The sequence below is a fragment of the Lathyrus oleraceus genome, chromosome 6, assembly GCF_024323335.1.
Source record: "Lathyrus oleraceus cultivar Zhongwan6 chromosome 6, CAAS_Psat_ZW6_1.0, whole genome shotgun sequence".
NCBI lineage: Eukaryota > Viridiplantae > Streptophyta > Magnoliopsida > Fabales > Fabaceae > Lathyrus > Lathyrus oleraceus.
Window position 1 is genome coordinate 511,006,505 of NC_066584.1, and position 14,252 is coordinate 511,020,756.

The 14,252-nt window shown below is 35.9% G+C and overlaps 1 non-coding gene across 1 annotated transcript; it reads left to right on the plus strand.

The window, feature by feature from the left end:
* The first annotated feature begins 1,305 nt into the window (after window positions 1-1,305).
* On the plus strand, window positions 1,306-1,412 carry LOC127099588 (small nucleolar RNA R71). Its single transcript, XR_007794074.1, has one exon. It is a non-coding gene; the product is annotated as a small nucleolar RNA R71 (small nucleolar RNA).
* The last annotated feature ends 12,840 nt before the right edge of the window (window positions 1,413-14,252 follow it).

The following is a 14,252-nucleotide window of genomic DNA, read 5'->3' on the forward strand; positions in this document are numbered from 1 at the left end:
TAAATCGCATAAGGCTTTATCTATGACAAATTTTCCTATGTGACAGGGTATAGAGAAACTACCTGGATCTTTAAGTTTAGGAGGCATATTCTGGATTATAGCGCTACATTCAGCAGTGAGTGTAACAGTTTCGCTATCTTCAAGTTTCCTTTTATTAGAAAGAATTTCTTTTAAGAACTTAGCATATGAGGGCATCTGCGTAATAACTTCTGTAAAAGGAATTGTGACGTTTAATTGTTTCAGTAGGTCAACAAATTTTTTAAATTGGCCCGCATCTTTGGTTTTAATAGCCTTTGAGGGTAAGGGATAGGTGGTTTATAAGGTGGTGGAGGTACATAAGGTTCTTTCTTTTCTACGGTTTCCTTATTACTCTCTTCCTTTTCCTTAGGTGTACTTTCTTCCTCAATTGACTTCTTAGAGTTTTGGTTTTCATTTCTTGGATCTACTGGTCCTTCCACTTCCGTTCCACTTAGTATGATTGCATGAGCGTGGCTTTTCGGGTTAGGTTGGGGCTGTCCAGGAAATGCACCAGTTGGGGTAGCAGTAGGCGCTTGTTGTTGAGCTACTTGTGATATTTGTGTTTCCAGCATTTTGTTATGGGTAGCCAAGGCATCTACTTTACTTGCTAGTTGTTTGATTTGTTCGCTAGTGTGTATATTCTGGTTTAAGAAATCTTTATTGGTTTGCTGTTGAGAAGCTATGAAGTTCTCCATCATTATTTCCAAGTTGGATTTCCTAGGAACATTATTGTTAGGTGTAGATGGGGTCGGCTTTTGATATCCAGGAGGTATAGCTGGGGCTTGATTTGGAGCTTGTCCTGGTGCGTATAAAGCATTATTACTCTTATATGAAAAATTAGGATGATTCTTCCAGTTTGAGTTATAGGTGTGTGAGTAGGGATTTCCTTGAGCATAATTTACTTGTTCTGCTTGGATTCCGGTTAGGAGTTGACAATCAGCAGGAGTGTGACCTTGGATTCCACAGACTTCGCAATTCTGAGTTGCGGCAACCACGGTGGTTGGAGGTGATACATTCAAACTTTCAATTTTCTGGGCCAGGGCTTCCACTTTTGCATTAACATGATCAAGGCTACTTATCTCGTACATGCCACTTTTCGTTTGAGGTTTCTCTACCATTGCTCGGTCGCTTCCCCACTGATAATGGTTTTGGGCCATGCTTTCGATAAGTTTATAAGCATCGGCATAAGGTTTATCCATAAGTGCACCACCTGCTGCGGCGTCTATTGTTAACCTTGTGTTGTACAAGAGACCATTATAGAAGGTATGAATCACTAACCAGTCCTCTAAACCATGGTGTGGACAAAGTCTCATCATGTCTTTGTATCTTTCCCATGCTTCGAAAAGAGACTCGTTATCTTTCTGTTTAAATCCATTTATCTGGGTTCTCAACATAGCTGTTTTGCTTGGAGGAAAATATCGGGCAAGGAAGACTTTCTTCAACTCGTTCCATGTGGTAACTGAGTTGGAAGGAAGAGACTGAAGCCATCTTCTAGCTTTATCTCTTAACGAGAAAGGAAAAAGGCGAAGTCGAATTGCCTCTGAAGTGACACCATTGGCTTTAACAGTATCAGCGTATTGGACAAATACGGATAAATGAAGGTTTGGATCCTCGGTAGGATTTCCAGAGAATTGATTCTGTTGCACTGCCTGCAACAGAGAAGGTTTAAGTTCGAAGTTGTTTGCTTCGATTGCGGGTGGAGCAATACTCGAATGCGGCTCATCTTGCGATGGAGCGGCGTAATCTCGAAGAGCACGAGCTGGTTCTTCCATCTCGGGTATTGGTGAAGGAAGAAGATTTTTTGAGATCAGGAATTTCGATAGGAGGGAGATTGTTTGCAGCACGATATTCCCGAATTCGTCGTAAGACTCGGAGATATAGTTCAATGTCGTTGATTCGTAAGTAAAACGGCTCGCCTTGTGAGCGAGTGTGTGGCATACAAATCAACGAAAGAAAGAAAAAAAATAAAAATACCTTAGTCTCTACAGCGTAACAGAAGAGTTACGATATCGACTAAATAAAAGTCCCCGGCAACGGCGCCAAAAACTTGATCGCGACTTTATGAGTCGATTGGGGTACTAACTGCAAGTGCACAGTTCTATCGCGTAGTTTTAAAAGATATCGATCCCACAGGGACTTATGAATCGATATACCGTTTTCTAAGGTTACTTCGTAAAGCTAAGGCGGATGATACTTTGATTGTTTGGGGGAAAAGTTAAAACTAAAATAAGATCTAGACTAAATATCAATTAAGCGGATATCGGTATGTAGTTCGTCGTAATTAGGGAATCAAATCTTCGTTGGTTTCTTGGTTTTAAAATAAATCTTTTCAGTAGACACTATTGATTAAAAGCCTTTTCTCAAACTCTCGCTCTGTTGAATAGACTATGACTTTATATTAACGTAGCTGTCACTTATTAGTTAAGTCCAAAATCACTTTTTGAAAACAACAGAATCTATAGAAACTCTTTTTAAGAAAACACTAATCGTTTAAACACCCTTATCTCAAACTCTCGCTCTGTTGACTTGGATTATATAATTAAACTTAAATGCTTAACTCTCGTCCTCACATTTAACCTTTAAAAATACTTTTTGAAAAAGATTAGAATTTAATTAACTCTAAAAATTGCTTTCGCCCTGATTTAGAATTAATGTCCAATTTACACTGTCCAGTTAAAAACTCAAACTTTCGTTCTATTGATTTTAACTTCTTTAGTCTTTTACTCTCGTACAAAAACCTTGGTATTAAACCTGTAAATTGAGACCATAAAAAGAGTGATTTTATTTTTAAACGTAATTAAGCCAACTTAGTTTTGATTCCTTCATTCCGCTTACTTTACATACCGATACCTAAATAAATTAGCCAGACATGCTAAACAGATCTAAACAATCATCATGCTTAATTAGAAACATCTCAGGCAAATAATGTAAATAAACAATAAAGCAGGGCATATATAAATTCAAACAATAATTAAAGAACCTGAGTAATTAATAGCAGTCTTGAACACTCCACCACAGACCGGTTGGATTTGTTCTTGAATTCTTCAATCGGACAGGAAAATAAAAGTGAAGGAAAAAAAACCTAGGGTCTAACGTAAGGTTAGATCCGGTAAAAGATACACAATAGTTTCCGGTGTAGAAACTATTGTGTGAAAAATTAATTAAGTGTTGAAAGATTGACTGGAAAAGAAAATAGAAATTGCAAAGAAAAGTAAAAACTGTAAAAAATAATGCTGTAAAGTATGCTTGCACGGCTGGAAGAGAAAAAACACGAAGAAGAGAGAGAGCTCCAGGGTTTGCTCCTTGGCTCTATTTATATTATCCCAATTTGTAACGGTTTCCAAAACTCCTTCCGTAAAAGTGGTCTTCACGTTTCCAAGGGTCAAGCGTAACACTAGGCTTCAACGTGCCTCTGTTGCGCTTCTGAAGCCAAAAATATAGGAGAATGGTGTGACGTCCGTCACACCATGTGTTACGCTCGTAACACAAGGCAGCAGGGCGTGACGCTCGTCACACCATGTGTGGCGCTCGTCACAGGCTCAGCGCTAGTACTTTTGGGCTGGGCTTTGGTTTGGTGAAATTTGCTTCTCTTCATTTCTTTTTGCACCTCCTTTTCTTCCTTTTTCACTTGTGCTTCAAATAAGCTACCTGAGACAAATAAGAGGAAAAATACCAAGTAATATCGAATAAAATGAAATAAATTGAAGTGAATAATAATATAATTTAATTAAATCGAGTCCAAAAATATGATATTATTTCATGTTATCATATATATATATATATATATATATATATATATATATATATATATATATATATATATATATATATATATATATATATATATATATATATATATATATATATATATATATATATATACACACACACACACACACACACACACACACACACACACTAAGACACGTTTTGATAATAGGCCCGAGTCTCCCTAGTCATCCATTGTTTACGCCGTTGAGCCTATACCCTTTGTTTGTTATATAACCACATATATGTAAACCACGACCTAAAGACTTCTTTACCCTATTCAGAGTCAATGTTATATCTTTAAGCTGTGTTAAATTCTAAGTTTGGGGTAACCCCACAAGTGTCTAAAAGTAAGGTGAGTGTGGAAAAAAAATTAAGAAAAATGACCATCGGAAAAAAAGAGAAAACAAAAGAAAATTTTTCGATGGTACGAAGAGCACTCATCGAATGAGAAACACTCGGTTGAAAAAAAATATGAGAAAATCAAAGAAAAAAAGAATTGAGCAATACAAACTGAAAAAGAATAGAATTGAAAATGAGATGTAGAACCAGCACGGTGAAAAGAAAAATGACATTAGCTCTGAACCCAAACCATTTGTTTTCCGTTTTGTTTGTATTTACCACACCGTAACCGAAGCCCCGTTACAACCCAAAAGACCTCAAAAAGTGTGTATTGTGTGTAGTTGATACGAAAGGAGAAACTATTCAAACTTATGAGTTGATATTGCATATTCTAAACTGTGAGTGTAAACACCTTAATCCAGAGAGACTTAGTGAGAGCGTGATATAAGCTGACAGGTGAAGCGGTGCGTCAATGTGGAAGTGCGGCGGAAAAGTCATTAGGAAAAGCAGGGACTATGAAAGGGAGAGTGAAGACGTTGGCGAATATCTTAGCAGTATTGTGGTAAGAATTCAAATTTGGAAAGTGACACACTTTGTCGTGTAGGACATTACTTAAGGACAAGCAATGCGTTAAGTTTGGGGTTGTGATCGGTCACCATTTTCACTATGTTTTCGTTATTTATCCGACAAGAAACCAAGTATTTTAGAACACTTTGTGCGCATTATGGTACCTTTAAAGTTAATTTTCATTTCCGTAAGTTATTTAAGCATTTTATCAAATTTTAGTTTATTTTGTATTTTCGGGATTTTATGCTTTGGTTATTTGTGTTTATACCCTTCAAGTCCATGTAGAATATCTAACGGACTCAATGCGAGAAAGTGGAAAGTTCCGGCATTCGAGAAAAGAAGATTTCCCAGTTCAGTAGGCCTGACACGGCCACCCGTGTCACCTGACATGAGCCGTGTAAGGAGAAAGAGAAAAAAAGAACAAGCAATGCCCAAAATAGTGGCCTGACACAGTCGCTCGTGTCAGGTCACCTGCGGCGTGTCAGCTAGGAAACAACAAGGGAGAGAGCTGACACGGGCACCCGTGTCAGCTGACACAGGCCGTGTCAGCCCAGGTGTAAATTCTTCCAATTTTTGGGCTTTTCACCCAGGCTTGAGCTACAAAGACATTTTGGGGATTTCCAACCTTTGCCAAGGGACTTTTCACTATTAAATGAGAGGTTCTACAAGAGAAGAGGATATCTTGGAATGAGGAGAACACATAATTGTTAAATAATCGAGAATTAGAGAGATCAAGGAATTCAGAGAGCGGCAAATTTTCATGAGCGGAAGCGATTGAAGATCCAAGTCATCCAATTACTTGTAATGTGTATTTTTTATCTTGAATCCATTTTGAACAATATGAGTAGCTAAACCCCCCAATGCTAGGGGGTGTCCCTGATTTAGATCTGTAGTGATATTGAGTTTACGATTGCATTTATAATATTGTTTTTACGGTAATCTTTTGATGTGCTTAATACTTTCTCTTTCAGACCAATCAAGATTATTGTATGGTTATCAATTAGGCTGGACCACCATTGGTAAGGTTTTCATAAGATTACTCTGTAGTAGATATCACCTAGGACTAGGGATACCCTGTATGAATTAGAGCATTCTTGATATAGTAAGGCTTAATTTCACCGATAATTTCCAATGGACATAGAAATTAGGGTAAAATGATTAAAAGTTTTCTCACTAAAGACTTGGGAGAAAATACCCTTGAAAACTAGTAGTAATTGATATTTGTTGATGCAATAGTGACTCAAAATTGTTACAGGGACATATTATACACCTTCCTTGGCATTGTTCCTCTTCCCCTGCAAACCCTTATTTTTACAGTATTATTTTCTTTTGCCTTTATTTTTATAAATCTGAATAAAAAACCCCAAATAATAGTTTTTGTTTAATTGAACGATGATTTGAACTCAATATTGACTTGTAGTCCTTGAGATCGACATTCTGGGAATTTCCCCTTTATTACTATAACATGCAAAATAGCACACTCGCTATTTTTCCGATCATGTAACTACAACAATCAACTCCACACAAGGTATATCACACACACAAAGAAACTCAGGGGTGTTGTCACAAACGCCACACACATGTAACTACATCAATCAATTATCCACATCGTAAAACACACACATAAAAGTGAAAAATCCACTAAAATTACAATAACTATCCACCCCCTCTAGGAGCTAGCCACTCTATATGCCATAGTGGATTGGCCACATGTCGACCTCAAAATGAATTTTCACCTAGGCGGGGGAAAGGGAACCGACCTTTGGCTGAGAATAACCGTAGAGATGTCCAATAAACTTCGAGAGAAGACCTCGTAAGTTCACACATAATCTAAAGTTCCTCATTTAGAATCACACAAACATGCCTCAAATAAGTAAAAACAAAAACATATCTATTTCTACATTACATATATAGTTTACACACACGATGTGGCAAAAAAATCAAGGTTACCCTAACAGGAAAACAATATTCCCATCCTTGAGCATTTGATCCGGGAAAACCTGCTCCCTCAAAATACACAGAGGATCGTGAAAATTCTCCACTTGCTGCAAAGCATTCTCAAAAGACTAAGAAATGGCCCCAAGGTTGGTAGTAGAATAATCAGTCAAGTTTTGAGCCAATGAAGCATTCTTGAGAGGTAGAGAATCTAGCTCTCTTTAAGCTGATGGAAGAGACGCCTGAGTTGATGCTAAAGTAGCACAAGCAGAAGCTAGGAACTAGTCCTTCCTCTCTATAACCCTTACCAAAAGAGTCACATGGTTAGCAAGAAAACCACAGAGATTAAGGGGGCGTATAATATTCCCTATCCCACTAAGAGAAGCAAACATTTTTTGTATTTCTTATAGATACGTATCCCGTTGAAGTGTCAGACTACAAACATTTTCCTATAGTCAGTGCTTCTCTTCATGTTTTCGGTCAAACCAATGAGCATCCCAACGACCAGTTATACCAATGTCCAAAGCATCAGATTCATGCCAAGTGTAACTTTCCAGATTCTCCATTTCTTCCTCCAGAGCATGCTTGAAAACGTTGGTTAGATAAGAACAATATTCCTCTAAGGGATAAGCCTGACTCTATTTAGAAGGATAAACTACTGACCCAGTTAATTATGCATAAACCGAATGACTCGGTGCATGTACTGGCAGGCGGGAAGTATTCAAAACAATAGTCTATGTCGGCTAGATTTCATGCCTTAAAAGGTGAAGTGCATCCTCATCCTTCATTAAATCTAGATACAATCATTAACAAAGTAAATATATGGAAGGCAAGCAAAATGGTAACAAAAAAGTCAAGGGCAACCGAGACTTACCAAAAATATCTTCCTTTCTTACCTAGAGCGAGCACTCATGAGTAAACGGGTGTCGATGAGGCATTTGAAGCATTTATTAGAAGCTTCATCCTAAGGAGTAACACCCTTAGGACAACCCAGATATTTGACGAAACTCATCATATGTTCCTTCAGATACAACTCTTCCTTAGAAATGTCATCCCCTTTATAGATGTACAACCCATTTCCCACCAGGAAATAACCCTCATACCATAACTAAGGAAAACATTATATACATTTACCCCCTGGTTCATCCTCATTCGTGCAAACCTTCATATGAGCCTCTGGATGGATAGGGGTAATTAGGAAGAATCTAATTTCAAAATGCTTTAAGTCCTATGAAAATTCCCCCAAACTGCAAACAGCCGACACTAGGGAAACAAAAGAACAAACCCATAACCGAGTCACAGAGTTACATTGGACTCTGAAGAGATGAAAGAAAAGAGTCGGAGAAGGTATCCCATTCAAATATTCACACAAGTGCTGGAAGACTTTCACGTATACCAAACTCGCAGGATGAAACTGTAATTGAGCAACCATTAGATGTTTAATAACTTCCATCTCGAAGCCATTGAAGGGCAATTAAAGACCCATGATCGAGAAAATACACTTGTTGAAGTGAATGATGCAATCCCCATACTCATTGTGGATTATTTCATCCTCACCAATCACCAAGGATCAAGAAACTCAAATTTGAAGATGGACCAATATTAAGAAAGGCCCCATCAAGATTACACTCTCGGAAAAAAGATAGAAAAAGTTGAAGATTAAACAAATTCCACCCACCAAGATCAAACATCTTCCTTTGAATTTTGACTCATGACGTATATGATTTTCTCTAGGCCCAGGAAAAAGAAATATCCAAGTAAAGGAGATAACAATATATATATATATATATATATATATATATATATATATATATATATATATATATATATATATATATATATATATATATATATATACCTCAAAGAAATGGGGCATTAAAGGCATAATTTCCAAGAAAAAAACGACTTCTCTTGATCTTCCAGAGTAGCCGAAGAGAATCGTCGACATGTGATGCATATACGATAAACCCTTGCACTGCCACGTAGAAACAAGGGCTTGGGGAACAATTGTTCTGGGCCGACCATAATGGTCACCGGATGACCACCCAGAAGGGGTTGAAATCTATCTAGAACATTCTCAGTGCAGGAGAGTTACCCTATAGATGAGGATAGGTGATCCAAGTCTCAGGTGAATCCGACGACACTTCATATCTCACGCCTAACTAATAGTTGGTTATGATAACCGCCCCATTATATAAAGAACAAGCGTGAATAATCCAGGTACACACTTTCAAATTCAATTTTCATTCACTCTTCTCTCTCAAATACTGAATTAAGCATTTGAGTGTTAACCTTGCATGTCATCCCCTTCTCTAGCGCATTAGAAGCTCAGGTCCACCATAATCCTCCTTAACAACCGATTCACTTATCAACTCTGGTTCTGCATGGAACATATATCATAGAAAATGACATTAGTTCTATAATTAAAATTAACATATTTAATCATTTATTTAATATTCACACGTAATTAAAGAAGAAATTTTTACGAAACAGATGAATAACAATATGACTAGTTAAATTACAATAGTTAAGAAATAATATCCTCATGAAGGGATTGTGAGAGGCTCTATGTGTTTTATGAAATTAGTGATAGATTCGTCCCAATTATATGATTGAGGTATTTGTATAAGACTCCTTGGGGAGAGAAAAAGTCGTATAAATGGGTTTCCTAGTTTTTAATCAAAACATGGGAATATAGGAAGACTGATTATTCCTCAACTCGTGGATGGGATGGGTTTTCCCTTTAACGGATATTTGCATATTGTTATTCATTTGGAAACCTCATAGGCCACATGTGATAAATGAAATAGGTCATGAACCCCAGTTCAGGCGGGATAATCCAAGCCTAATCGGGTGACCTAAATGCTATCAAGCGACTTGAATGCACTTCAGGCAGCTTGAATGTGCTTCTGGTGGTTGCTTAACATAAATGCACTTAGTTCTTAATGTTTTATCATGGATCGTACCTTTTTATGCCCAATAAAATCATCTCAGTCTAAAGTCCCTCAAGCATGTGGTATTGGAAAGTGTGAAATTATTTAATCTAAATCGGGGTAATTTATTTATGGGTGAGACTGAAATAGCCGAGTCCCTTATGTGAGACTTAGTAAACCGAGTCCCCCAGGTGAGACATAGATAGTCAAGTATCTCAAGCGAGACTTAGACAATTGGGTGGTTTATGGGGAGACCTAGGCAATCGAGTACCTCATGCAAGACTTAGATAGTTGAGGCATTTAAGTGATATTTAGACAGTTGAGCCCCTCAGGTGAGACTTAGATAATTGAGTCCTTCACACAATTCTTCATTTTTAAAATATCTATATTTGTTGTTCCTTGGATGTAGCTCAGGGTGATATCATCAAATTATTTTATTGTTTTTTCCCTCTATAAACCCTCTATAGGCCCTTCAAAGTTTATCGATGAAAACACTCAGGTCTTGTGGCAATTGGCCTTGTTTGGATTTCTTTCTTCATAACTAATCTGTATGGGTGTCCAAGTTAGGGAAAGTCACTGGAAATGGAATTCATGTATGCTGAACACAAGGGAGTATAGATTATATTTGAGAATCTCTTTCAAAAACGTACATCTATTTGAACGATAAGTAAATATGATAGACATTCTTTAAAGCATTCCTCACTTGACGCAAACAATGAGGAACAACTTTCCAAAGTGATTACTCCATTATAATCAAACATGGGAAGATAAAAAAATTAATAAAACAAGTTCTTACATGCCAAATTACTATTTTTCTTTTCCCATGAACCAGAAGAGGTGACATATATAATGCTACTTGAAACTCATGAAGCTGACCAGCTCTAGCTTCATCAACTGGAGTGGGTTTTTAGCGCCTAAGCTCATCTGTCTGTCATATTGAATTTATCTCTCACAAACCAAATTGATATGACAATATAACAAATATTTCCACTTAATAAATAAAAGATAATTTATATACTTTAACATACAATGTCTTTCTAGAGTCAAAATCAAGTACGAGATATTTAATCAGCATTTCTCGATCTTCAGGGCTAAGATTAGGTCGATGTTATAAACCAAGAGATCATGCATGGTGAGAAGGGAAAATAGTTAGACAAATTCGTATATCCTATTTTAATTTGAAAAACTTCAAACCATTCAAATTTTTACAATTTCCAAACAAAGTAAAAAAAACAAAAAATTCAGCAATTCTAATGTGTTTGTATAGAAGAACACTTAATTTGTATATGGTGAGTTGTAAGAACAATTTCAACCTACTGAAGCAACGCAAATTAAAAAATGATTTTTAAAATGTAAAAGTAATAAGAAGTCTAGAACTGCATTACTGATTGAAACACCTTTAAGAATTAAAATCATCAATTAAGGAATCAAAATGCAAGGAGATATCATTATAATGACAATGGGAGATCATTCTCAATAATGTTTCTCAATGTATGTAGATTTACATGAGAAAAAAATAATGAACGTCGGGGACAATCGTCGGGGACAAGGATATAGGGCAATTTTTTGGAAACTGTCGCAACTCACGTCTAGTAATATTCTTTTTTTTCTTATAGTGTGTGTATACCAACCTTGATGAGGACTCTAATATTCATATGTCATATTAGTGGCAATAATCCCTCATCCAAGGTACATCATATAATTGTATCACAGGTGACACAAATCCTTCATTGAATGTTCAACATACAGTTGCCTCATGTGTTAAAAAGATCCTTCATTAAAGGTTCATCATATAGTTGTCTCATTTGCAGAAAGGATCCTTCATTAAAGATCCAGCATACCATTTACCATATCACCGTATAGTTAAGAAGACATGGGTGTCTAGTTAAAAACCTTCACACTTCCAAGGGAAAATACTGTGGCCCAACCTTTTACATATAAAAAATAAATCTTTGAGATGATTCATGCATTGGTGGGGTTAAAGCCTTAGCCTTATCAAATAGGAAATATTAAATAATTAAATGTAATAGTATCTCAAATTAACTAAGTTCTAGATTCTAGTAATAAGTCTTTCGTCCAGCATTTCAAGCTTATAGGTGATGCTAGACATTTAACTTCACACACAAGAGGGGGTGAATTGTGTGTTTCACAAAAATCTGAGTTTGAAAAACACTTAGAATTAAAAATAGAGTTTGAAAAAGGAGCTGCGGAAAATAAAACTGTAGAAGGTAAAATTCGGAAATATAAAGAGTTTAAGGTAAGATAGAAGAACACCATAAATGATACATGTTCAGTAAAAAATGACTTAGTCTTGTCCCCAAGAATAGATCTTGAGAGTATCCAATTAAACTTAAGAGATTTTAGTAGATTGAACTCTCGAACCCCCTTATACAATGAAAATGAAGTTTATGGCTAACTTCAAACCAAACAACAAACAAGGAGAGAAGCAGCGACTCTTCCTTCCAAATGATGGATCAAAATAGTTTGTCTCCTTTCCACAAGAAACTTAGAGTAGTTAGTCTTCAAGCTTCAAACTAAGATTTTGCACGGGTTGATCTTGAACCTTGGAAAGCTTTTAACACATGAGTGAGCTTGCGAATCAAAACTTGGTTTTATATCGGGCTAACAAAGAACTTGTGAGATTTTACCACCTTGTTGATCTCGAACCAAAACAAGATTTTAATACCGGTCTGAGCTTAAACTGAATCTTAGTTTTATACTCGGCTAACCAAGAACCTCTGAGATTTTAATAACGGGCTAATCTCGGACCTAAATGGGGACTTGATCACACAAATCTCAAACCAAAGCTTATCACGGGTTTAGCTTTGAACCCAAGCAAATAATCTTTAAATGGATAAATTGTTCAACCATGGTAAAAAAAAACTTCCTTGGTGAACCGACAAAACTACCCATCCAGAATTACAATTTCCTCACTTGTAAAATGACTTTCTCGAAAGTGCTACAACTAAATTTTAGTAAGAGAAAATAAACAAAAAGAATTTTAGAGAGAGAGTGAGAAGTGAGGAATAAGATCTCACATTTATGGATGTGAACATATGTGTGAAGGGACATCTATTTATAGGCTAGAGGTTTGCACAAAAATGATAAGTTTTATGGCCATAATTGAGTGTCAACCGATTGGCATCATGCATCAATAGATTGGTAGGCCTAAAATAAATCTATTAATAAGTTCAAAAAGGTAAGAAAAGATATTTAGTCATTACTTATTATTAAGATGCTGTCCTAATTGCATAGGACATATTTTTGACCTGACCTAATCAATTGGGTTAAGGTGTCAATCAATTGTCAAAGAAAAAATATTTCCCAGAGCTTTTCTGATAGCTCCCAACTCATTTGGCATGACTTCAAGACATTTTTAAAAATATTTTCTTGAGGAGAATAGGTTTAAAAACTTGTGTGTGTGTGTGTGTGTGTGATTAGTCGTATACTTTAAGAGAAAGCCTCAATGCTTTTACAATGTATATTCACTCAAACACATTTAGGTAGGCTTTCAAATAATTCAAGTCTTGTCAGATACTTCTTGACTTTTACTTTAAGAAAAGGCGTGGGTTATATTCCTTTAGGTGTTGTCATACCCCAATTTTGACCCTGAATCATCGAATCGATGCATTCATCGTGAGTTCATATCATTTGTATAACATAGCATACATTTTATCTCGCATAATGTTTAAAATGTCAGCCAGAATAAATTTTTGAATTTACAGTCAGACCGGTCAAAATGATCCTAAAATGTATGTGAAATAAGGGAGCGAAAATTTTCAAAATCGTGCTTGCAATTGTCAATTTTATTAACTTACGATTGTCGTAGTTTAACCTGGTGTGCTCATTTTAATTTTGGACTATTTTTTTTATCGCATTTAGATCAGTCTGAACATTTTAACCGGTCATTTTTTATTTCAAAATTTTATCAAAACTTGTATGTTTGTGAGAAGCTTATTCCGAGCTGATCATTTTGGTGCATTCAGTTTAATTTTTTGAGAACTTTCATGCCCGAATTTTATTCATCTTGAGTCATTTTTTTTATTTCTTTGTCAAAAAGTTCATAATAATTAATTAGAATTTTTTATGTTTTATTCCGATTTAATTTTGTTTATTTATATTAGTATTATTTTTATTTTATTTTATTTATTTATAACTATTTTATACTAACAACATTCCAAAGGGTATTGTTGGTATTAAATAAAGTTGCAACCCTAAAACTCGTGCTATATATTGTGAGACCATTGGCCAAATGAAGAGGAGACCATTCAGAAAATAAAATGTGTCGCATCATGCCCTCGGTAACCTCTCTCCCATTTTTCAAACAACAAACTAACAATCCACTTGTTTTCTTTTGTTTTCTCTGAACCAATCCATCATATAGAAAATCGAGTACCTCATGCAAGACTTAGATAGTTGAGTCATTTAAGTGATATTTAGACAGTTGAGCCCCTCATATGAGACTTAGATAATTGAGTCCTTCACACAACTCTTCATTTTTAAAATATCTATATTTGTTGTTCCTTGGATGTAGCTCAGGGTGATATCATCAAATTATTTTATTGTTTTTTCCCTCCATAAACCCTCTCACTACGCCAAAAAGGTTTTTTAACAGCGCATCTTAGACAGCGCTTTTAAAAGAAAGCGCTGTCTAAGGTTAAAATAAAAATAAAACACGGAAAATGTTCT